Source organism: Capra hircus, chromosome 24 (assembly GCF_001704415.2).
Source record: "Capra hircus breed San Clemente chromosome 24, ASM170441v1, whole genome shotgun sequence".
Lineage (NCBI taxonomy): Eukaryota > Metazoa > Chordata > Mammalia > Artiodactyla > Bovidae > Capra > Capra hircus.
Window position 1 is genome coordinate 48,673,582 of NC_030831.1, and position 25,710 is coordinate 48,699,291.

Genomic DNA, 25,710 nt, shown 5'->3' on the forward strand with positions numbered 1-25,710 from the left:
CTTCACTGACTCTCTGGGAGCAGCTGTGAGGGACGCCAGCAGGACACAGATGCCTGAGACCACCCTGGTCCTTACTGTTTGTTGGGGGGGGGGAGGCGGAGGAGGGGACCCTGCCGGCATGGACTTGTGGCCACATTGGTTCACATCTTAAGTGTTGGAAGGAAGGGAGGGGGGAAGGGGCCCCTGTCACTCAGAAAAGTAAAACTGTGAAGTTTTTCCCAAGTAATTACCTATCTCCTGGGTAGTTTTCTACTCAGGGCTATGCAACCTCATCCCAGCCCTTAGCTGCCTCCACTCTTGGGGCCTTAAACATAGCTGCCCCCAAACCAGGTGTGGTAACATGGGCCCACGATAGGAGGAGTTCTCTCCCTCCTGGGAAGGAAGAAGGGGCAGGGTGTTACGTGTGCGTGTGTGCATGCACGTGCGTGTGTCTGTGTTCACACATGTGCATGTATTCATCCTTGTGTGTGTGTCTTTGCTGCCACGTTGCGCATTCCATCTCCCAGGCAGCATCCGTCTGGCTGCACACTGTCTGGCTGTCTGTTTTTCTTCCAAAGGACAGTTTGCAGTTTAGATGAAGGACTCCTGCTATAAATGATATTTCCTCCGTCCCCACCCCGACTCCCTCCATTGTTTCCCACTCCCCACACACTTTCCTGTGCCTTGGAGGGCATTGGCAAAGCAGAAAGGCTAGGGGAGCTGAGGGCTGGGAGGCCTGTCATGCATATGAATATCTGTCTTGATCACCTCTCCTGAAGGGGAGGATCTCTGTAGGAGGTGAGGGTGCAGACAGACACTTTTGCCCAAGTCGTGCTGCTCCGGGAAAGCAGCTCTTGATCTTGAGCTGGGAGTTCCCCCTTTGCAAAATCTTCAAGTGATAACTCCCACAGGGGATGTTTGGATGGCTGACCTTCTGACCCTTACTCAGGAGAAACCTGAGTTTTTAATTTTTGTCTCTGCCCAGGTGTGAGGTCAGAAAGGTTTGGGACCTGCCCAGGGCACCCTGGCATTGGGGACAGAGCCTCACTCTGAGGACCTCATATCTAAAGCATATTTCTGTGCCCTGAGGAGGGACAGATAGCAAAGTTCAGCCAGGACTCAGGATGCTGAGTACTAGGTCCTGCTGTGCCCCCATTCTCTCAAGAGGACTCTGAGTGAGCTTCCCCCTCTCCCTGGCCTCGGTGTCCCTGCCTGTGAATCAGTGTCAGTGCCAGTGGTGAGTCCTGAGACCGTGTGTCTCCCGTTTTCTCAGCCTCTCAGGACCACGCCTGGAGCACTTTCCCCTGCCTACCTGTACACCTGCCCTTTGGGGGCTGCATTCCCAGGAAAGATTCATGGAGCTGGAGGAGGTCAGGGGAGCAGCAGGAATAGCCAGGAAGTACAGAGGTAACCTTTGTAAATAAGATTCCTGAGTCTGGGAGGGGCAGAGATGTGACTGCAATAGGGAGAGAATACAACTCGCATCACCATCACCATAAATCCTAGAAAAGTGAAAGGCTGGAGTCACCCTCGGACAGGTCACTTGTTGGAAAGTTAAAAGGAAGCACTTCTGTTGCACAGGATGTGGGGGGTGAAACCATCATTTCCCAGGAGGTGCAGGTCCAAAGTAGACACAGATGATAAATACAGGTGTGATGACTTTGGGATAGGCCGTGAAGGAGCCTGGATAGTGGTGCCAAAAAAGCCCCTTGCCCACCCTCTTACAGTAGGGCCTTCGGCCTGGGAGACCCTGGGCAGACTGAGGAGGACGTGGGCTGTGCTGAGCATGACAGAGAATGGATGTGTGATTCCTGGGGTGGGTGATGGGGTGTTTCTGGGCTGCATACCCTCATCCTCCTGTTACTGAGTCCAAGCTCAGTCTGCTTGCTGCATGACAGGCCAGTTAACTGAGAGAAATGAGGTACTGAGGCAAGCAGTATGACTTTATTTGGAAAGCTGGCTGATGGAGAAGATGGCAGACTAATGTCACAAAATAACCCTCATGCTGGGATCTGGATGTCATGCTTTCTTAAAGAATGGAGATGGGGAGGAGTTGAGGAAGTTAAAAACCCTTATCTTGCAAATATCTCCTGGAATGCCAATCTCAGGGAGGGGATGTGTTGATTTCTTCACGCAGAGGGGCAGGGTTCCCTGAGACAGGTGGTTAGGAAGGAGATGTGTTCATCTTTTCAAGCAGATGTATGATTATAATAACAAAAATGATGAAAATCAAAGGTTAAAGTAAAAGAAAAACAAAACAGATCCTTCACAGAGTCAGAACTGGTTCTTCCCTGCTACCCTCACTTCCTCAGCAGAGTCATCTGAACCTTCCTTCCATTACTTCTGCACCCTTCTGCTTAGCAGGGAGTGCTGAACCAGTAGAGAAGCCCCAGCCCCAGATCATTTTATTTGGATTTGGGGATATAGTCACCAGTTTTTATTTTCCTGTAATGTGGTAGGTGATAGTGTGGAGTAGGGAGTCCAGTGGGCCTAGTTTCAAATCCCAACTCAGTCCTTTACTGGTTGTGTGATGTTGGATGAGTTTCTGAATTTTTTTAAGCCTTGATTTCCTTGCTAGTAAAGTGGGGATGATAATAATTCTCCACAGGACCGCTGGGGAGATTAAATGAGGCAGTATCTGTAAAGGGCTGGCCCTCAGTATCTGCTGACAACAATGGCAAGGAGTCATCTGGACTTTGCTTGGGGTAATGCCAAGAACCCAGCCTCTGTTCACTGGTGCCAAATGGAGTCTCAGAGACTATAAAGTTTGGGGTAAAAGTTGAAAACAATAGTTTTATTGCTTTGCAGGCAAAGGGGGGACACAGCAGGCTTGTACCCTCAAAAAATGTATGTCCCAAGCTTGGGGGTAGGGGGAATTTGGCGAGGAATTTTATAGCAGTTTTTGAAGAGCAGGGTTGCTGATAAGGATCAGGGTGTACAGGGCCTGCATTCTTCTAATCTGGCTTCAGGTGGTCTCTAGATAAGCTTCTCTGGTTCTCAGGGTTACCAAACTGTGACCTCTCTGAAATGAAGGACACTTTATCAAGTGTATTTCTTCTTCCATTTGTTGGGAGTTTTAGTTCTGCAGAAGAGCGCAATGATATTGCTCTGTGTATCCCTCGAGGTGGAACCAGGACTCTGCCTGAAGGCTGCACTATTGTTTCTTGACTGCTCCTCTCCTGTCTTTGCATTCCCTCCCTTCCCTGATTAGCAACTGTTTGAACTTGCCCTTTGCAACTCAGGGAAGGTCATGGAGGCTGAAGCCTGTTTCTGACAATGGGAGACACAGAAAGGCTTCCATGCCCAGAAGTCCCATGGGATCCTGCTTCCTTTCAGGAGTAATAATAAAATGAATCTGTGTTTCCATCAGTTTATCTCGTGTGCACTGATACCATGGGTCTAACGCCGTGTGAAGCACTGCACAGATACAATCAAGTATAAATCAGGGATATACCATATTCGTGGATTAGAAGACTCAATATTGTTAAAATATCAGTTCTTCCCAAACTGATCTATAAATTCAACACAGTCCCAATCAAAATCCCAGCAGACTTTTTAGTAGAAACTGACTCACTGATTCTAAAATATATCTGGAATCACGAAGATCCTGAAATATCCAAAAAAGTCTTGAAAAGGACTAACAACATTGCGGGCATAAATCAAGGATTGAATTTTGCCGTCAAGAAGCTTAAAGCTCTGTTGGGAAGAGTAGACACTATCGTGAGAGGCCTACTAGACTGCAGGGCAGTGTATGAGTGTAGACTCTAGAGCCTGACCCCTGGGCTTCCAGTGTCAGCTTTGCCTCTACAAGCTCATGAACTGGGCAGGATGCTTTTAGTTTCCCTGTGGCCTGGGTTTCTCTTCTGTTAAATGTGGATAATTACAGTTCTGCTGCATGGGGCTGTTGTAGTTTAAGTGCAATCTCTTGATTAAGTACATTCTACCAGCAGAACATGAAGATCAGTCTTGTTGTTTGGGTTGAGAGTTAGAACTCTCATGTTCTAACTAAAGTTAGAAGTCTCAAGTTATGACCAACCTAGACAGCTTATTAAAAGGCAAAGATATTACTTTGCCATCAAAGGTCCGTCTGGTCAAAGCTGTGGTTTTTCCAGTGGTCATGTATGGATGTGAGAGTTGGACTATAAAGAAAGCTGACAGCCAGAGAATTGATGCTTTTGAACTGTGGTGTTGGAGAAGACTCTTGAGAGTCCCTTGGACTGCGAGGAGATCCAACCAGTCTACCCTAAAGGAAATCAGTCCTGAATATTCACTGGAAGGACTGATGCTGAAGCTGAAACTCCAATACTTTGGCCACCTGATACGGAGAACTGACTCATTTGAAAATACTCTGATGCTGGAAAAGATTGAAAGCAGGAAGAAAAGGGGACTACAGAGGATGAGACGGGTGGATGGCATCACTGACCCAATGGACATGAGTTTGAGTAAACTCTGGGAGTTAGTGATGGACAGGGAGGCCTGGTGTACTGCAATCCATAGGGTCACAAAGAGTCGGACACGACTGAGCTACTGAACTGAACTGAACTGAGAACTCTTCATCTGGTGGGGAAAATAAGACACAGAGACACATGGCTGTATCTACTGAGGGCCCTGGGACTAAGACGCTCAGTAGGGATTCAGAGGGTGAGAAGATCTTCAGCTGAGTTGGCCGCAGGCTATGAAATGAAGAAGAAGGTGCAGTTTGCATCTGTGAAAGTCCTTCAGCACCCGGGGCTATCTCCCCAGCATCCAGGAGGGGACAGAAATGGAATGAGGGTGGTTCCTGCCCCAGGTCTCATGGGTCCTGTGGAAGAGGTGAGCCAGCTGAGGGCCTGAAGCCTGGGAGGCCAGCCCTTCTTTTTTTTTTTTTTCAAAACTCAGACTAGGGAAATAGCTTGCCCAGGGTCATTTGGCCAGAGGTTAAATATAGAGGAAGTTTCAAGCCTGCCTGGAGTGTGAACAAAGATCCCATGGCAGGGAACTTCGAAGGTGTTGTTTGTGGCCTTAGGGGAAGAGGCTGCTTCTGGAACCCTGAGTTCAAGGGTGGGTGTTGTGGGGAAGGGACGACCCACAGGCTTGAGTCACTAAGGGGCAGGCTGCCAAGTCCAACAGGACACCCCACAGAGCCCTTTGGCCCAGGCCCAGCTCAGCCACCCCTCCCCACCCCCCGGATACATGCACCCCACCAGGCTTGGAGACGTTTCCTGAAAGACTGAGAAAGCGCCAGGAGCTAGAGGGGTGGCCCCAGCCACTGGGGGCTCGGGGCCAGGTCTCGCCCAGAGGCAGACACGCAGGGGAGGACGTGACCGGCAGGCCTGCTTCTCCGAGGCCAGAGATTTCAGAGGAATGCAGCCAGCTCTGGCTCTGAAGTTCTCACTCCAGACCCCGCCCGGCGGGAGCCAAGGGCGCCTCAGTCACCACCCTGGAAGTCAGAGAAGGCACGTCACAGGCTGCCTCTGTGTGGGGGTCCACGTCCTCCCGGCAGCTCTGAGGGCTGGCCACCTCCTCGGGTCGCCAGTGTCCCTTCTCCTGCCACAGGGCCTGGGGCTTCCCCGAGTTCTGTTCCCCTGTGGCCCCACACCTGTCTACCTGCACACCATCTGCCCAGGAGAGGCTTGGCTACAGAAATAGACCTGCCAAGAATGCCACATCTCGGTCTCAGGTCATGAGCAGCCTGGGGAGGGAGGGAAGCCCTGTACCAACCCTGCACCATGGCGTAAGCGGAGAGAGCAGGGGACCCCAGGCTGTCTTCAGGTAGCTCTGCAGGTTTCTGCCTCACTGGCCGACCAGACTGTGAGAACCACGCTTTGGACCTCTGAGGAAGCTGAGGCCAGAGACCGGTGAGGACGTGCCTAGGGCCATACACCCGGAGGCAGAGCCAGGTCTAGGATCTGGGTCTGAGGCCGGTGCTCTTTCAAGCTGTTTTTGTGGCTTTGTTTCGTTTTCTTCTGTAGGAAGAAAGACAAATTCTAGACAGACTGGCGGGGCCAGGGTCGGGGTCACTGGAGACCCAGAGGAAAGAGTAGAGTGGCCAGGTCCCAGAGTCAGGCTGCCTCCCCACCCTAACCCTTGCCTGGGTGGAAACTGCCCCCTGCCCAGCCCCGTCCTGGCGGGGGAGGGGGTCTCCTCTCCTGCAAAGCAAACAGTGACAGCCAGGAATGTGCCTGTGGCTCACCCAGATCACCCTGAGCACTTTAATCCCAGCATCTCCCCATCCTCCCCAAGCCTGTCACTGAATTCACTGTAGCTTTTATTGTTCTGGCTTTGTTTTCCTTGAGCTGCTCTGTCGCGTCTTCCCCGGTCCAGCTGACCCTGTTTTTATTCCATCGGGTGTGCGTGCGTGCTCGCATGCACGCTCCGCAGTGCGTGACTCTTTGCGACCCCGTGGACTGTAGCCCACCAGGCTCCTCTGTCGTTGGGATTTCCCAAGCAAGAATACTGGAGCAGGTTGCCGTTGCCTCCCCCAGGGGATCTTCCCTGCCCAAGGATTGGACCCTCCTCTCCTACATCTGCTGCATTGGCAGGTGGATTCTTTACCACTGTGGCACCTGGGAATCCCTTGTATTCCATAATTTTTCCAGATTTCCTGGAATCCTCTCTCCTTGGAGCCTGATCTTTGCCCTTCCTGGGCATTTGGCTTTTACTGCCCAGGGTTCTTAGCCTCACTTTGTGGGTCAGCTCATGTCCCGCTAACCAAAGTTTAAGCAACTTCATTTGTGAAGCATTTGATGACTGTTTATTAAGAATCTACTGTGTGTCAGGCACTGGAGCAGGCCCTGGGCTCTAGTGGGATTCAGCAATGAACAAACAGACTCAACAGCTTGCTCTCATGGAGTTTTTATTTCTAGTGAGGAGGGGGACGAAGACCATCCAGACAATAGATCAATCAGTAAGTAAATTATAAGACTGTGGAGGACAATGAAACCAGGCATGTTGGGACAGTTTTAGATAGGATGGTTGGGAAAGGGCTCAGTGAGGTGACCTTTGGATAGACCTGAAGGAGTGACCCCTGAAGCACCAAGGGACCATCCTTGTTGTTGTTCAGTCATGTCTGACTCTTTGTGACTCCATGGACTGCCTCATTGCCAGGCTTCCCTGTCCTTCACCATCTCCTAGAGTTTGCTCAAGTTCATGTCTGTTGAATCAGTGATGCCATCCAACCATCTCACCATCTATCATCCCCTTCTCCTGCCCTCAGTCTTTCCCAGCATTAGGGTCTTTTCCAAAGAGTTGGCTCTTCACATCAGGTGGCCAAACTATTGGAGCTTCAGATAGGGAACATCCTAGATGGAGGGAAACAGCAAAATGCAAAGCCCTGAGGCTGGAGTGTCAGTGGTGGAGTGTGATGGGGGCAGGAGCTGGCAGTGGAGATTGTGGGAGGACCTCAGGCGGGGGCCATGGCAGGGCCTGCCTTGTGCGGGACTTGCAGGCTGTCATTGTTATGCCCAAGTCGCAAAATCTCCCAATGACCACCAGGGAGCCGATATCCCATGCAAAAGCAAGAGAGTTTTTATTACCAAGCTCGAGCTGGGGCTCCCACCATTACAGACTCAGCGGCTATAGGGAGGAGCCCCGGGTTTTGGATTACATTGCTTATATAGGGAGTGTTCATGAAAAAAAGAATTTCTAGGTAGGGGGACGTCTGATTGGTCACTTTCTTCCGAAGGGTTGTGTGTTGGTTTCTGATTGGTCCCTGTTAACCTAGGTAGACCACAAGTTCCTGAACGTTAAGTCAGGAGATTCTGGTCTGGGGTCCGATTGGTTCATGGGTGGTGGGGTGAGGTCAGGGGATTTCCAAAGGCTCTTTTCCCGGAACCTTACAAAATGGAGTTTTTCTGTTAACAAAATGGAGTAGGTTAGGTTCTTCATTGTGAGGCCATCACAACTACTCTAAGAGATGTGGGGGCCCTCAGAGGAGTTTGAGCACATAACTCAAGGTCTGGCTTACATTTTAATGGGACTGCTCAGGCTGCCGGGTTGATGGTGGTCTGAAAGGGCGAGGTAGGTGCAGGGAGGGCAGCTTGAAGGCTGTGGGAAGAGGCTCTGTGAAGGGTGGTGGGGGTTGATTTGAGAGGTCAGTGTTGTCATGGTCAACTCTTTGCAACCCCACAGCTCCTCCAGGCTCCTCTGTCCGTGAAATTCCCCAGGCAAGAATACTAGAGAATACTGGATCCTTCTCTAGCGGATCTTCCTGACCCAGGGACCAAACCCATGTCTCCTGTGTCTCCTGCATTGCAGGCAGGTTCTTTATCATCTGAGCTACCAGGGAAGCCCGTAGGGAGGTCAGAGGCAGGATTAAATTTGAAAGAAGAGCCAACAGAAGTGGCTGAAGGATTTGGGTGCAAGAGAACATGTTAGCATGAAGGACGATCTAAGGTTTGGGGCTGTGGGGCCTGGACAGCTGGACGAGGGGGTGGCCAGTCACTGAGATGGGAACAGTCATCTGGGAGCAGTCAGTGTGGGGGAGGTGGGGGCGGCAGGACCAAGAGCTCACTGGACACAGTGTGTTCAAAATGCATAGTAAAAATCGGTCGTGGGGAGTGGGCGCTTGGAGTCCTTGGTACCGTGATCTGGATAGAAATAAGCTTCTGAGAGCCTTTCTGTGGCATTTGACCCCATGACACTGGATGAAATCTTAAGGGAATGAGGATAAATGGTTAAAAAGAGAGAGAAAAAAGTCACTTGCTTTAGCGCATAACCCGTGTTTTCGGTAATCCAGAGTCAAGAACGGGTGGCCGATGGCTGGTGGGCTAGCTGCCCCCGTATCGTGGCAGCCGACTGGAGGAGGCAGGCTGGGCCCCTGCACCTCTCTCCAGGGCCCTCTTCCAGGCTGGCAGGGCCCCTGGGAGGCAATTAATTATGCTTGTGAATGAGGAGTCTTCTCCCAGGGAGGAACGGGGAGGGGCAGGCTGCGGCCCCATCACCTCTAAACCTCTAGACATTTCTTGGGAAAACGATGTCATTTTAGCATTTCATGCCTTGGTGAGGCTTAAATTTCAGCTTCCGGAAAACTGACAGGGAGCCCGGGATGGGCGCCTAGGGCTATCTTTGCTCCCGGCGGCTTTATATAACTCAGACCTTTCCCCGCAACCATTTACAACTCTGGCTTCTGCGGTGGTGCCAATAAGATGAAGTATTTAGCGCCCACTATATTTTGTGCTTGGTATTTCTGACAAAATGTTTCCTGCCTCCATGACGATCTCTCAGTAAACAGAATACCTTGGAGGAGGGCAGCACGCGGGGTGGCAGAGGCTCAGCGGGCCGCTTATTGTATATGCCTTCCCTCCCGCTTCTCTTGTTAATCATTCACCTGGCTGAAGTCCCTCTTTCATTTGATCTAGTTTTCCCTAAAAATCACTCCTGAATACTTCGTTGAGGTCACCATGTAAATGTCCAAGTGGGAATAATGGATTAGTTCGAAAATGTCAGCCTGCCCCAATTTGATTAGATTCGAGTGCCCTTACAGCCAAGTCATTTCCCCAGGAAAAGGGGAGGGGGGGCTTTTAGGAAGGCCCTGACTTCAGGATGGGCTGGAGCCCAGCTCGCAGGGACTGTGGGGGCTCCGCCCAGCCTTCAGATAAGAAGCCTCAGAGGGTCTCGCAGCCACCCACGCCTGCGCAGGACTGGCAGCGGGATGCCAGAAACAGAACAAAACGAAGCTGGTGGCCCCCTCCACTCCCATTACCTTCTCTCCTGCTCCGTGGAAGATTTCGCCCCCAGCACCACCGGTACCACTCCGGATCCTTCGGGTCTGCTGACTAGGGGCCCGGAGGGTGACTTGCAGCCCCCCGCAGACGCACCACAGGGTGCCTCGGTTCCTGCTCCCCTCTCCTTCCTCACAGGGTTGCACAGACAATGCTGCTCTTATTTTTGCTGCTCCCTCCATAGATCCATTCCTCCCAGCAAGGCGCAAAACTGAAGGCCAAGAGTGAGTTTGTAAATGGTCTACCGTCATGTTGGGCAAGGACTCAGCCAGCATTCCAGCACAGAATGATGGAAATATGGGGCAAACAGGAAGAGCCAGAGCTGAGGCATTAGACAATCTCCCACCCAAGAAACTCAGGCTCCCCAGAAGGCCTCCCCAAGTCGGGGGAGAAGCTGAGACCCAGAGAGGGGTAAGCTGGTAGTCCCAGATATGGGGGTTCTGGCCAAGCCAGGGGGGCTGACCTTTTCAGTAGGCAATGACTTGAGGCAGTGTGTAGAGAGAAAACTTGGAAGCGGAGGGAAGTCTGGGGACATCCTTCCCAGAATAGCTTTAAAAATAGGGCAGCTTTACAAACCACCTAAGATGATTGAAAGCAGGTGGGATTGAAGCAGATGCCCTCTGGAGATGCCTGTCAGACCCAGAGTTTGTCAGAACTCTGTAGGCTTTCCTGATTGTTCAGCAGATCTCAGAACGCAGCTTGGGATGTTCCTTCCCCCATGCCCCCTGTGTGTGCCGCGTTAGAGTCAGCATCTGCCAGAGAGCAGGCCCGCAAAGAGCTGTGGATGGAGGGATGGAAGGAGGGGGCGGGGGGAGGTGGATGGATAGAGGGATGCAAGGTTGTAGACACCGAATTCACTGGCTGGAGTTCTATGTGAAAGACCTTGGAAATCACAAGTGGTTAGTTCTGGGTGGTTTTTTTTTTTTTTCCTTTGGCCTTGCCATGTGGCCTGCAGGATCTTAGTTCCCTGACCAGGGATCGAACCTGTGCCCCCTACAATGGCAGCACGAAGGCTTCACCCACCACTGGACCCCCAGAGGAGTCCCCACAAGTGGTTGGTTTGGCCTTCACTTCCTGTGTTGCCTTCAGGTAATGGCATTTTTCATGTGAGGAAGAAGCCATGTTTTGGAAGCAGGTGGCATTACTCCGGGCCAGGTATTAATGTTTAGATCTTCAGCCTGAAAAGTTGCCTTACCCTTGAGGGAAGGCATGTCCATCCAGGACTGAGGTGCTAGAGAGAGGCCATCTGCTGCCCTTGGTGCCCGGGGAATCACCATTCTCTGCCAGGGTCCCCGTGGGCTGTAGCTTCTTCCCCAACTTCATTTCTCCAAGGTCTCCAGCTCCCTTGGGTTATGATAACTTGTAGTTGGTAAGAAATGGCTGTCTCATGGGCCACCACAGATGCGAGCCTGTGTATCACCTGCTCATTCAGCCAGGATTGGGGTAAGGCTGCTACTGCTGCTGCTGCTGCTAAGTTGCTTCAGTCGTGTCCGACTTTGTGTGACCCCATAGACGGCAGCCCACCAGGCTCCCCCGTCCCTGGGATTCTCCAGGCAAGAGTACTGGAGTGGGTTGCCATTTCCTTCTCCAATGCATGAAAGTGAAAAGTGAAAGTGAAGTCACTCACTTGTGTCCGACTCTTAGCGACCTCATGGACTGCAGCCTACTAGGCTCCTCCATCCATGGGATTTTCCAGACAAGAGTACTGGAGTGGGTTGCCATTTGGGGTAAGGCAGTCCAGATTAAAAGAAGTCTGTAGTGAATCCTTCTTTTTAATGAAGATGCTTGTTGAGAGGGAAAAAAATCATCTTAGTTTTTATTTAAGTTTCTTAAAACAGCTTGTAAAGAGGTGCTTGTATTCTCTGAACTTTTTCAAATACGTGGGTCAAATTTTCCCCCGGAGCTTACTCACCTGGGGGTATGACCAGATTGCCTTTTCCTGGATCCCCAGAATGGGGTTCAGCACCTGGCTAGGTACCCCTTCTTTTTTGTCACTTGCTTGATGACTTAAGTTTGTGTGTGAAAGAACTTCAGACCCTCTCTCTGTGTAAGAGTTTAATGTTCATGGAAGATGGGATTTTTTTCTTCTCCCCAAAAGGAAGGAACCTTAACTGAGCATCCATGCCTTGGGAAAGCCAAGCTCCTTGTTACCCGCAGTACTAAGCCATCTTTCACATGCGGGCGGTGCTGGAAGAGCAGGCTTAGGGCAGAGGAGGGAAACACCCTCTGAGGGACTAGTTTTGAAAATGGCACATATTTCCATATTTCCACACTCAGCTTTTTTTTCTTTTTTTTTTATAGCCTTTGGCTCAGTGAGGGTCTATGCATAGGAAAAGGGGGTGGTTAGAGTAGAAAGCAGCTTATTGTCGAGGACCTTATTATAAGCAAGCGACCATCTGACCTTGGGGTGATGCCCTGTACACTTGGACATGTGCACCCCACAGCCACCCCGAGACTGACTGGGCAGCAGGACCTAGAATTAAATCTTATATAGCTCTCTTACACACTCATGGCTTCTGGAATATTTGTAAGTGCTCTCAAGATAGCTGTGCAATGGGAATTCTGAGCTGAAGCCCCGCAGTTTCCTTAGGGCCGTCCTTCATACTGTTGAAGCCTTTTCCCTGGCAGCTGGCATCAGAGGTGCCCAGCCCAGAGTAAAAGGGGCCACATCACCACATCGCCAGCCTGCACTGACAGCCTTCCCAGGGGTCCCCAGTGTCCTTGCTGACATCCCCCATAGACTCCAGGGCCTCCTGTGGTTAGTCACCCGGTAGCTGATTTCCCATGACGCTCCCCCTCATCTTCTAAACTATCCGTAATTTTCTTCCTTTCAGACCGCACCTGTCTTAAGTCTTGGTTTTCCCATAGAAGGACAAGTTTCTGATCAGCTGAGCTGTGTCTGGGTGGATGTTTTATACTCTGCAGTTTGACTAGGGAGTTGCTGGGGAAACAGAGCCTTATCCTAAAGGTGCGTTGTGGATAGGGGATCCTCGGGCACCATGCTGAGGGAGGGCATTCTCTAAGGCACCAGGGCCTTTGGGCTCACTCCACGGAGGCCCATGCTTCTAGGCCTGCAGCTCTCCTCCACCCCGTGGGACAGCATTCAGGCATTTGGATCTCACAATCTCTGTGACAGGTGGTAGGGCATGTTGTGTGAACCCATTTTCCAGATGGGGTTCAGCAAGGCCAGGTGACTGCCCAAGCTCACGCAGCACTCTCTGCATTCTCCTTGGAGGTTTGCCTTCTGTGGTGGGCAGAGCCGATGGCCCATGAAGGGACACCACGCCAGGCCCTCCCCATTCCTCTCATGCAGTCAGAACATCGCATGTCACCTGGGTAACACTTCCTCCACCTGCAGCCCCACCAGAGCCGCCAGGGGCCGGCGCGGGGGGAAGGAGGTGCCAGACACGGTTGGTACCTCCAGCTTCCTGCCCTTTCCTCTCTGCAGACCTGTGAGCAAGCTGGCGTTATTTTTATCTGGGGACACAGGCGTGGGAAGTATTTGTCAGTGTCATCTGGTGAACACGGTTGAATTATCTGTTGTCCAAGGCACCCCCAAATAAGTAGTGTTAAGTGTGCTAAGCTGTTCACATTTAAAAATACAGTCCAACTGATGAAAGATAATTTGCTCATGGAGCTGACATCACAACCCAAGCACAGAGCCGTCAGTGCCAGAGCCCACGCTTTATTTTTACCCTCTTGGGGTTTTGAATCATCACACTAAGGGCCTGTGCTATTTTTTAACCCATCATTCATATCTATAATCCACAGGAGGGGAAATGGCTACTGTCTGCAGGGGCAGGTTGTATACGTCTGTGATAGCGTCTGCTGTTAGCACGAGCGCTGTTCTGAGCGCAGTGAAGTAGCTGCTTGGCGTGCAGGTGTGCGTCCCACGCAGCCCCTCGGAGGTTTCTGATGGCAGTTGCAAGGGTGCCCCCTCAGAGGCCTTACGGTAGATGGATCCACTCACTACGTTGTTGCCCAGTGTTATTCAAGGAACTCTGCATCTTGCTGGATCCTAACAAGTTGCCCCGGTGGGAGCAGGCGTGTGCAAGGGATTGCACTAGGCAGTGGTTCCCCCCGGGACTGATTTTTCCCCAGCAGACACTTGAAAATGTCAAGATATTTTTGGTTTCAACAACTGCGAGTGAGGGGTTGGGGGCTGTGATGCCTCGATGGATAGAAATCTATGATGCACGAGAAAGCCCCCAACCAAAAAGGATAAACCAGTCCCCAATGTCCAGAGTGCCGAGATTAGGCAAGCCTGCTAGCGCAGATGGCGCCCCCTCCACCACCCAACACGTGGCTTGACAGGAGGCACCTGGTCAGCAAGACCACAGGTGGCGAAAGTGACCAGCTGGCAGCCCTTGATCGCATGAATCAATTCAGGAAGGGTCTGTTGAGCCATCTACCTTGTGCAAGGCCAGGACCAAGATGGACCGTAGGGGCTGATGGGCCTTTGGTGATCCAGCCATCCAGACCAAGCTTTCAGTCATGTGGAGCACTCTCCGCTTAGTGGGTGACTTTCTGTCCACTGCCTTATTTAATCTTCACCACCATTCATGGTTTGATGGACAAGTATACCCAGCTTCATTTTGTGTGTGACCAAACTGAGGCCCCATGGGGTGAATAACTTGCTGAAAGTCACATAGCCCCCAGACGCCCAGTCTTCGGGGCTTCCCCCAGATCCTTTCTTAGTAAGGATAACGTGACCCTTTATGATCTCAAAGCTCCCTCTTCTGTCTTGGGTCATGTTGGATCCACATAAATGAGGAATCCTTAATATGAGTGGAAACATGAATGAGGACAGGATGAGCTTCCCATCTTGGCATCTACCTTTTCCCCCAAGAGGCTTCCCTCTACAAGAGTAACCATGGGCTGGGAAGTCAGACAGGTCACACCTGCCGTGGAGGTCCTTGGGCCCTGGCTGGGGAAGGCCAAGGAGACGAGGAGAAGCCCAGCACCCACCGAGTCTCTACTGGCCAGGCACTGTTCATTCTCCTTTCTCTAGCTCTGTTACCCTTTCCCACGTGGGGAATGGGAGACTGTGGGAGGTCTTGGGGCTTGCCCAGGTCCAAAGGCTGGGTGGGAGTCTGATCACCCAGGCCTGTCTGGCTTTTGAGCCCATTGTGCATACTCTCAATACACCAGTGGTTTTTGAACATTTTTCGCAGCAAAGTCATTTTTTCCAAACTCGATTTCGGGCATATCCTCCACCATGTGAAACAGACGCCGCAGAGGGGGTTCTGCCTAATACTGAGGCACGTGGAACCTGCCCACCCCACCGCCAGTCACCCATCCCCACAGCTGGCCCCAGGCCCCTCGGAACAACATGAGGGTCTATCTGGTCTGCGGCCTGGAGCTCGGGGCTCATTGAGAGGGCCTGAGTGTTTCCTTCAGGGCTGCCCTGACCCCTACAGTGCTGGGCAGAGCAGGCATCCAGATGGGTAGGACCAGAGGGAAAGGCATGTTGCAATAGTGGGGCCCACTAGGTCGGAGCATGACGTAAACAGCTCCCATCCACATCTTTGCAGAAAATGACAGGTGTGGCCATCGCTTCCACATCCATATCCCCATACCGGCTCCAGAGATGGGGCGGGAGCTGGGACTCCCATTTCCCAGTGCAAGTTTTGGCTGTCCCCGAGCCCATGGGACCTCGTGGCCTTCTCCCCCGCCCCACCTGCCCCTGCACGCCCCACCCCTGGCTGTGGCTTGACGTCGTCCGGTAAACATTTGGGGATACAGCTTGATAAAAGATGTGTGCGCCCCTATTATAGCTTCCCTGAGGGATAATGCCCCATAAACACTAATGTGACTTTTGAAGTCTTCATCTGTGGCAAAGTTCAAAGTCACCGGTGGATTTGGGCTTCGGGCTGAGTCATTCTGGAATCCCCATTATAGGCCAAATCTTTTCGTGAGCATTTCAAGGGGTTTTTCTCAAATTCTATAAATAGTTTAATAATGCCTGTGTAATCATCTATTTTTATCGCTAGCCTTCCAGACAGTTTCAGAAGTAATGTGGCTGCTCCATGCAAGTAGGATTTCACAAGCCTTCGGTTTCCAATTGCTTCCAGAGCGTGGCCTGTGGGCCTGGAACCGAACAGTGGGATCCCAGATTGCATTTCTGCCTGGAGGAGGTGGCCTGACCCGCCCTGGGAGAATCTGGTCCAGGCAGAAAGTATGGGAGCAGACTCCAGGAATCTCCAGAAACCTGGCTAAGCTGGGCTCTGACCTCAGCTCCCACCTTCCTCCCATAGGAAACCCCAGACAAGACACTTGTCCTCTGTGTGCCCTGTTTCTCAAACTACAGATGGTGGCATTGCCCCTTTTCTATTTATGGGGATCTTGGCTCTTCCCCCAGGTTTTCACATCCGTCTCATCACCCCAGCACCCCACTGACCCAAGCAGTTCAAATAGTTTCTTTCCATTTTATAGCTGTGGACCCCGAGGCAGATTTTTCACAGATTTGCAGGATAGTCTCCTGATGCCCCATCCAAACCAGACTTGTTGCCCTTTGATGTTGCCATGGGTTTGCCCCCTCAAGCTGAGGCCATGGTGAGCACACTCGCGCCTGTCCCCACAGAGTTCTGCCTAACGGACGAGACCTACAGGGCCAGACCCTGGTGGATACCTGCCTCCAAGCCCATGGCCACTCTCTGGGCAGGTGGGGAGGAGTCCCGGTCCTGCAGAGGGGACAGCTGGGCCCTGTCATCCAGGGGACCTGCAGGGAGAGGCAGGGCAGAGGCAGGCAGCCGTCCTGTATACAAGTTGGCCTTTTCACATAGGATGGCTCTGGGGGAGAAAACAGAAGATGTAGAATTAGGAGTGGGACCCAGGCCTGCCAGCCTCAGAAGGATGATCAGATCCCAGGACCTCTTCCTCCAGTGTGAGATGCTGTGTGGAGCAGGGCTGCCAATGTTTGGGGAAAGTGCTTGGGGGAAGAAAATGGTTAAGTAAAGGTATGGTGGTACCATCGCACCAAAATCAGGCTGGCCAAGGATGAGGTCAGGGCGCCAGCACGCACTCTGCTGAGTGCAGGGTTACCGAGGGCTGCTCTCTGTCTGTGGACATAAATGCTCCAACTCACCCGTACTTGGGGGGGCTTCCTTGTTAGCTCAAAAGGTCAAAAATCTGCCTGCAGTGCAGGAGACCCGGGTTCAGTCTCTGGGTGGGGAAGATTCCCTGGAGGAGGGCCTGGCAACCCACTCTAGTCTCGCTGCCTGGAGAATTCTATAGACTTGGAGGGCTACAGTCAACGGGGTTGGACACGACTTTGCAACTGACACTTTCACTCTTCACCCGTACCTGGGAAGGGGTACCTGGAGTTGTGTTCCTGAGGCTAAGGGAATCCGGTGACACTCTGCCTGCAGGAATTCCTGCTCACCCGCCAGTAGTCCTGTCAGGCAGTCAGCCCTCTCTTCCTGCTCAAGAGTTTTCCTTCCAGTCTCTTCCGAGGGCTTTTCAAGGCCACAGCCACAGCAGGTGCAGGCTCCCCCTTGCCTGAGAATGAGGCTTCATGCCTGCGTAAGTGCGAGACAGAATTCCCACTGAATCAGCCCAGCTTTCGCAGCTTCTCTCCGCTGCACCCCAGCGCCACCACCCCGCCCCCCCTCCCACAGATCAGCACAGCTGAGCCTACCTGACCTGATTTTGCCAACCCAGATTTTGCTTACACCCTGGGAAGCTTGGAAAATGTCTCAAGAATATTCTCGATTAGGCTGGAAGTGGCGGATGGCAGTTGCCAGCTGCAGTGTCTTCCTGGAGCCAAGTGCCAGGGAGAACACACTCTCAGCCTTGGTGTCTGTCGGTCACAGAGAATGTCTCCTGTGCTCTGTTTATCAATAATGATGTTCACGTCTGTGTATTAGAGCAAATTCAAGGTTATCCCAATAACGTCACTCTCTCTCTATTCTTTTGGGTGGGACTCAGAGGGGAGCAGTCACCACCAGTACGTGAGCAATTCGACATGACGTTCAGGAGAGTTTCAGGCACTTGCTGAAGCCATGCTGATGGTTCCAAGCCAGGGGTCTGTGTTTGCAGCGGGCAGCTGTTGTCTTGGTCTGTGGTCTGGGGAATCTGTCCCAGGGCCACACCTTGCCCAGTCACAGAACTGGTTATCTGACGTGAGTCTGGCAAATCAGGGAACCCCATCCTCATGCCCACAGTGATTGGCCTGAGAGGTGGTCATCCAACCAGTCCATCCTAAAGGAAATCAGTCCTGAATATTCATTGGAAGGACTGATGCTGAAGCTGAAACTCTAATACTTTGGCCACCTGATGTGAAGAGCTGACTCATTGGAAAAGACCCTGATGCTGGGAAAAATTGAAGGTGAGAGGGAAGGGGACAACAGAGGATGAGATGGTTGGATGGCATCACTGACTCAATGGACATGGGTTTAAGTAAACTGTGGGAGCTGGTGATAGACAGGGAGGTCTGGTGTGCTGCAGTCCATGGGGTCACAGAGACATGACTGAGCAACTAAACTGAACTGAAGGAAACTGATGGTCATCTGATGAGCGTGGCCAATCAGAATCCTTCCCTGAGATTTGTGGGTTGGATGCACAAATTGGAAGAGGTCTGTCCTCCTTTGACTCACAGGCCATTATGATAGAGACTGGGAGCTCCTGATGGCCATCTTTGCCATTGCAATGGGAGAGCCTGGCAGGAGACAAAGTGGTCAACATGCCCAAAGCCAGGCCAGGCAAAAGGAAGAGCCGAGAGGACCAGCTCTGGCACTGTCAGCCCTGTGGACCAGCTACGTTCCTGGTGACCCCCTTCCACCCCTGCCACATAAACCAGCTCAGGCCCTGTGTGCGTAAGCCGGCTGGAGAGGGTTTCTGTTGCTTGCAGCCAAGAACGCCATCTGACAGTGTCTGGGGGCAGAGCAGGGGGAAGCAGTGCAGTGACCAGAGCTTTGGTATCATGTGGCGGGGAGGTCAAGGCTACTCAGCAAAAGCTCCAGCTTGCAGTGGAAAGGGTAACGACACCCCCAAAGGCAGGGTCCAGTGGACATCAGAACCCAAGCTATGCAACCAGTCCGAGGGTGGAGGCAGTAACCCTATGCTCACACCGACCTCTGGGGTGCTTCTCCGTCCAGACAAGATGCAGGCCTGCCGCAGACCATTGCCCAAGCCAGGGTGACCTGCAGGTCAGGTTCCCACCGTCCCAGAGTCAGGGGTGCCACTGAACCGCCAGGGTCGGGCCTCAGGGCCTAGCAGGACTGAGCTGGGACTGCAGCTGTAGCGACGATGGGGCAGTGATGCCCAGCTGTGAGCGCAGCCTGGCTCTCCAGCCCTTGGCTGGGGCTGCACAGCGAGCCTGCCGGAAGGAGGGGGCGGCCAGGTCCGGGGCCGGCTTTGGTGGACAGAATGACTCAGGACACGATGACCAGGAGGTCTCTCTGCCACTTGTCGAACACTTTACTGTGCACATGTCACTCCTCGAAGCCAAAGAGGTCTGTCTGACCCAGTCAGAGTGGTGCCGAGACCTGGGTGATCCTCCCACCCTGTGGCCCTAAGAGGACTCTGAAATGCAGGGGCTGGCCAGCCAGCCCGTTCTCCTCCCTTCTCCTCTCCTGACGCTGTGCTCTGCTGGAAAGAGGCCCACCCAGCCTCAGCCCACCCTCCTCCCCAGCTCAGCACCATTGCGTGCCCCAGCCAGGAGCCACTCTCCCTTACAGAAGAGGGGCCTGTTGTCCTACGGATCAGTTCTTTTTGGCCTGGAGTCACAGGAAGCAGCTTGCAGTGTCTTCACATCCCTAAATCCTTTTTCATAAGGTCTTTTAACAGAGGTATCTCATGGAGCCCAAAGGTCTCCAAAAATGGGGATGGGACATGGCACATTCCCGGTTCTCTCTTGGACTAGGGGGGCTTGATCTGCTCTGGTGTTTCCAGTTCCCCCTCCAGGCCACCCCTGGGCCTGGGAATGCCCCTGCCTCTGCCCTGGTGACCAGGTGCCAAGAAAGGACCATACTGCCTTCTGTGAAGTGGAAACTTGCCCTGGGGCCCCCCCAAATGATAATGACTGGGTAGGTCAGGAACTTCCCAGGAACTACCAGGCTCTGTGTCTACCCACTGGAGGCTGGCAAGCAGGCCCTGGGCTGAAAGAGGGGACAGAGGAAGGAGGTGGAGGGGAGGTGGGAGGGGTCTGAGGGCTGCAGCCAGCAGCTCTGGGGGGCCAGGTGACTGACAGGGAGGCCCAGGGCTGGAGAGGAACCAGATGAAACCACCGATGACCCTGTCACAAAGGGCGACTCTGCAGAATGACGTGGACTTATTGACGCAACCTTGAAAAGTGAGAAAAGAAAAGCCCCAAATAAGCAAAGAAACCTCACCCTATGACCAAAAAATGTTACCCACAGAAGTGAAACAAATACTGTGAGACAGAGTGGACCAGGGCTGGCACAGTGCAGGTGGGAAGCACCCATCTGGGGAGTGAAGTAACCACAAATGAAAGGAAAGGTGGATCCAGCCAACATTTGGGCTCTGTCCTCTCAAGTCTTAAATTAAGAAAAAGAACGGTAGCAGCTTGTTCTCTCTGAACAGATTTGGCCTTTTAAAGAAGAGCTGTCTGATCACTTACATGGAATCTTTACCCAGGTTTTCACCAAATACCTGCTCTGAACCACGTACGGTTCCAGGGGACGTGGTGATGGATAAGACAAGATTTCAGACCCAGTGAAACTTTCTTTCTAGCGAGGGGTCAGAATATCAATGAATATAGTACCTGACAGAGGTGATAAAGGCTAGGAGGGAAATAGACCAGGGCTGGGGATAAGCCCTGGGGCTGCTATCTTAGAGAGGCAGTTAGGGGAGCAGCCCCCAACTCACACACCCCTGCACCCTGCCCAGAAGCCAGCATGAGAGCAGAAACTTGAAAGAAGGGAAAAGTTGAGACGAATAAAAAATACAGCACCTTTTATTTGAAAACAACTTTCCTCTTTCCAATATAAAGAATTCTGGCAGATGATCTTGTAAAACCCTCCAAACAGTGGCCTAGGGGAAGAGCTGAGATCAGCTCCATTGCTGGTGGGCTTTCAGCAGCTCCCCTCCCCCGTTTCATCGTGACTTCTCAAGGAAAAAGAAACTTCCTGCCAGCAGTGAATAAAAGGGCACTTTCTCCTCCGCACTGGGGACATGGCAGCAGCAGCTACCCCGGCACAGAACAAACCAGAGTCACCGGGAATGTAGACTGTGGAGGGGCACATTTCCTTTGGTCATTTGTTTTAGGAGTAGGAAATGATGGTGCGCTTACGGGGATTGGTGGGGCAGCCATCTACTTTAGGAAGCTTCAGAAATACACTGAGATCCTTGTGCCCTGATGCCTCCCTTCTCTCAGGGCACCATCTCCCTGTCGGTGGCTGCTGGCCGCTGGGGCGGGGTGGAGGGGCAGGGTTCCCCCTTTGCCTGTATGCAGCTGTTTTCGGCTTGACCGCAGGACTCTATCATGCCAGAGTTCATGTGGTTATCCAAAGCGGGGAAGAATTTCCCAGAATGCCTTGAGAAATCTGAGACACTGAATGGCTTTCAGGGCTTATTGATGTGGCTGGTGCAGGAAATAGCAGTACGTCAATAAATAGTTTTAGGCAGGAAACGAGGCTTAAATGGTAGCCTTAAAGTTTGGGGAAAGGCACTAGGGGTTGCTGGGAGGGAGCCTGCCAGTCAGATGAGAACCTGAAGCCAAATAACCAGGCTTTGAAATGGCTGCCACCAAGCTGAGGCCCCTTGCTGGTTCTGGATGCAAAAGGCTGAGGTTGAAGGCAGAGCTGGCAACCTAGGGGATAGCTGGTCTCGGTTGGCAAAAAAAGAACTCCTTGTTCCACAAGAGAAGCTGGCAACCTACAACATATGCACCCAAAGAGACACATACGCTGGCTTTTGGTGGCCTCAGCTGGGCAAGGTCACAGTCCTTGTAGTGAGAATCGCCACTAGCTGGCAGGTCGCTCCAGGAGTTTCGATGTCTTAATCAAAAAATCAAGGAAAAGAATCACTATCTGCCCATTTCTTTTTATAAGTAGTGTTTTTCTTAAAATTTTCACAGAAAAGTAGGGAAATTCAGAAAATAAAAAGTAAAAAGCTAAACATCATCTATAATTCCACTATTGAGAAATGCTACTATTAACATTTGGATATTTCTCATCATTTTTCCTAAATTTTTTTTTCATTCAGGGATGAGATTATACAATATATGCACGTCTGCTTTTGCTTTTCTCACTTAGCATTATGCAGCCATGTCCCCAAGAAGTTATGAACTTCTCATACATATAATTTTAATGGGCACATGAATCATCATTTACTTAATCATTCCCCTATTGTTGGATGCTTGTGTTGTTGAATTTTCGTTTGTATTAAGCTTATTTTTCCTGTTATTTTAAATTATTTCCCATGATAATTATGCAGAAGTGTAATTACTGGATTAAACAATAAGAACACTTTAATGACTTGTTTTAAGAATTTTTTCAGGAAATTGATACTCATTTGTACGACCCATATTATGAGAGTGCCTGTCTCAGTTCATCTTTACCAGCATTGACAATTACTGGGTTTAAGCTTTGCTAACACCGGAAGGGGAAAATTGATATTTTCACTTAATAGCCACTGAGATTTGTTTTTATATATTTATCAGCAATTTATGTTTTCACATATGAATTATCTTTTAATACCCTTTGCTCATTTGTCCATGAGGAATTTAGTACTTTTAATACCAGTTTGAACAAGCTGTTTATATATTGAAGACGGCATGGCAACCCACTCCAGTACTCTTGTCTGGAAAATCCCATGGACAGAGGAGCCTAGTGGGCTGTGGTCCATAGGGTTGCAGAAGGTCATCAGACCGTTACCTTTTGTCACATTTATTGTAGCTATTTTTCCTGGTGTATCTATTCCCTTCTAAGTGTGTTTATAATATTTGGACTTTTGATGCATTCCTTTTGTCTTAAGGTAGAATGCCCTTCTCCATCCAGAAATTCGATAATTTTCTTCAGGTCTTTATGGTTTGTCTTTTTTTTTTTCTTGAACATTTACCTCTTTTCTCCATCTGGAATCCATTTCAGGGCCCAGTATTAAAGGAGACTCTAAATAACCCCCTACCCCACCACCCCCCTGACGTAGACAGCTGTCCCAGAATCACTGCCTGAGTGAATAACGCTTCCTGAGCTACTGACCTGTGGTTCTCTGGGGGCCATGTGATAAACTCTTATGGATGCCAAATTGGTTTCTAGGCTATCTGATCTCATGTCAGAGCCGTACCTCTTAATTATTAAAGCTATAGGATGGGTGAAAGTAATAGAACTCTTTCCAGTTCTGTTGTGTTCTGGTTTTAGCTGTTTTGTGTGTGTGTGTGTGTGTGTGTGTGTTTTTTACCTGTGCTGCCTGGTATGTGGGATCTTAGCTTGCTGTCCAGGGATGGGACCCACACCCCTTGCCATGGAAGTGGGGAGTCTTAACCACTGAAATTCCAGGGACGTCCCAAGGAATATTATGTGTTTCTTCACTTGTTTAAGACTTTCTTTTCAATCTCTCAGTTCAATTTTGCAATTTTCTTTGTAGAAATCTTACACATTTCTTAATAATGTCACTTAAGAGTTTCTGTTGCTTACCTAAATGAGCTTTTATGCATTAAAATGTCTCACTAGTGTTAAAAAAAAGTTGATTTTTGTATATTAGGTTTATATCTAAATACTATAAATGAGTTACTAAACTCTCTTGTTAATTCTAATCTTTATTGAGAGTTTCTCTTGGGTTTTTCACATATAAAAATCATATCAAATCATTTTACCTCCTTCCTTCCAAAGGTCTTGGGTATTACTGCTGGTTTTTTAATCAGGGCTATTGACACTGCATTTTTAGATGTATTGATACTAAATCACCCTTGCCTTTCTGTGATAAAATCTGGTTGGTTATAATGGATCTGTTTGTTATATTTCATTTAGGACTTTTATGTCTACTCATATTAGAAAGACTAGCCCAAAGACTTCCTTATTTGTAATTTACTACCATTATGAGATTTTGGTACTGGGGAACTGGAAAAGCTTATCTCTTTCTGTATTCTGGATCAGTTCACAAAGCAAAACAGGTATCTAATTTTTTTGAAAGTGTGAATCCACTTACCTTCCTCTAACAGGTAATTCAGAACTTTTTAATTTTCAGTGTTTTCTGGCTTTGTATTTTTCTTAATAAAGTTTGGTGATATTTATTATCTGAAAAAGCACCTATTTCCTCATTTTTTTCAAAATTATCAGCATACAGTGGCAAATAGTTTTTATGTGCTTTTTAATCTACTCCATATCTGTTAACGTATATTGCTCATATGTCTTTTTTTAAATCATTGCAGCTTTTTATTGAAGTTAGTTGACTTACAGTGTTTTGGTAGTTTCAGGTATAGAGCAAAGTGATTCAGTTACATGGATTTTTTTCAGATTCTTTTCCCATATAGATTATTATAAAATATTGAATATAGTTCCCTGTGCTACACAGTATATCTTTGTTGGTTACCTGTTTTATGTATGAAACAAAGTGAAAGTCACTCAATCCGGGTCTGACTCTTTGAGACCCCATGGACTATACAGTCCATGGACTTCTCCAGGCCAGAACATTGGAGTGAGTAGCCTTTCCCTTCTCCAGGGGATCTTCCCAACCCAGGGATTGAACCCAGGTCTCCCGCATTGCAGGCGAATTCTTTACCAGCTGAGCTCTCAGGGAGGCCTGTTTTATGTATAGTAGTTTGCTTATATTAATCCCAAACTCCTAATTTATCCCTCCTCTTCTTTCCCCTTTGGTTATCATAAGTTTCTTATATCTATGGGTCTACTTCTGTCTTGTATATAGATTCATTTGTATCTTTTTTTTAAGAGTCCATATATAAATGATACGATGTTTGTCTGTCTGGCTTTCTTCACTTCGTATGGCAATCTCTCGATCCATCCATGTTGCTGCAAATGGCATTATTTTATTTTCTTACTGCTGAGTAGCATTCCCTCATATAAATATGCCACATTGTTATCCATCCATCTGTGAATGGATGTTTAGATTGCTGCCACGCCCTGGCTGTTGTAAATAGTGAACAGTGAACACTGGGGTGCATGTATCCTTTCAATTACAGTTTCCTCCAGATATATGCCCAGGAGTGGGATTGCTGGATCATATGGTAGTTCTATGTTTCAGTTCAGTTCAGTTCAGTCGCTCAGTTGTGTCCAACTCTTTGCGACCCCATGAATCGCAGCACGCCAGGCCTCCCTGTCCATCACCATCTCCCGGAGTTCACTCAGACTCATGACCATCGAGTCCGCGATGCCATCCAGCCAGCTCATCCTCGGTCGTCCCCTTCTCCTCCTGCCCCCAATCCCTCCCAGCATCAGAGTCTTTTCCAATGAGTCAACTCTTCGCATGAGGTGGCCAAAGTACTGGAGTTTCAGCTTTAGCATCATTCCTTCCAAAGAAATCCCAGGGCTGATCTCCTTCAGAATGGATTGGTTGGATCCCCTTGCAGTCCAAGGGACTCTCAAGAGTCTTCTCCAACACCACAGTTCAAAAGCATCAATTCCTCGGCATTCAGCCTTCTTCACAGTCCAACTCTCACATCCATACATGACCACAGGAAAAACCATAGCCTTGACTAGACGGACCTTAGTCGGCAAAGTAATGTCTCTGCTTTTGAATATGCTGTCTAGATTGGTCATAACTTTCCTTCCAAGGAGTAAGCATCTTTTAATTTCATGGCTGCAGTCACCATCTGCAGTGATTTTGGAGCCCCCCAAAATAAAATCTGACACTGTTTCTACTGTTTCCCCATCTATTTCCTATGAAGTGATGGGACCGAATGTCATGATCTTAGTTTTCTGAATCTTGAGCTTTGCCAAGATTGCCAACTTTTTCACTCTCCACTTTCACTTTCATCAAGAGGCTGTTTAGTTCCTCTTCACTTTCTGCCATAAGGGTGGTGTCATCTGCATATCTCAGGTTATTGATATTTCTCCCGGCAATCTTGATTCCAGCTTGTGCTTCTTCCAGCCCAGCGTTTCTCATGATGTAC

At 50.1% G+C, this 25,710-nt stretch overlaps 1 protein-coding gene across 1 annotated transcript in view; it reads left to right on the top strand.

Annotated features, from left to right (window-relative positions):
- CTIF (cap binding complex dependent translation initiation factor) overlaps positions 1–25,710 on the top strand; it is a 327,661-nt gene that overhangs the window by 247,635 nt on the left and 54,316 nt on the right.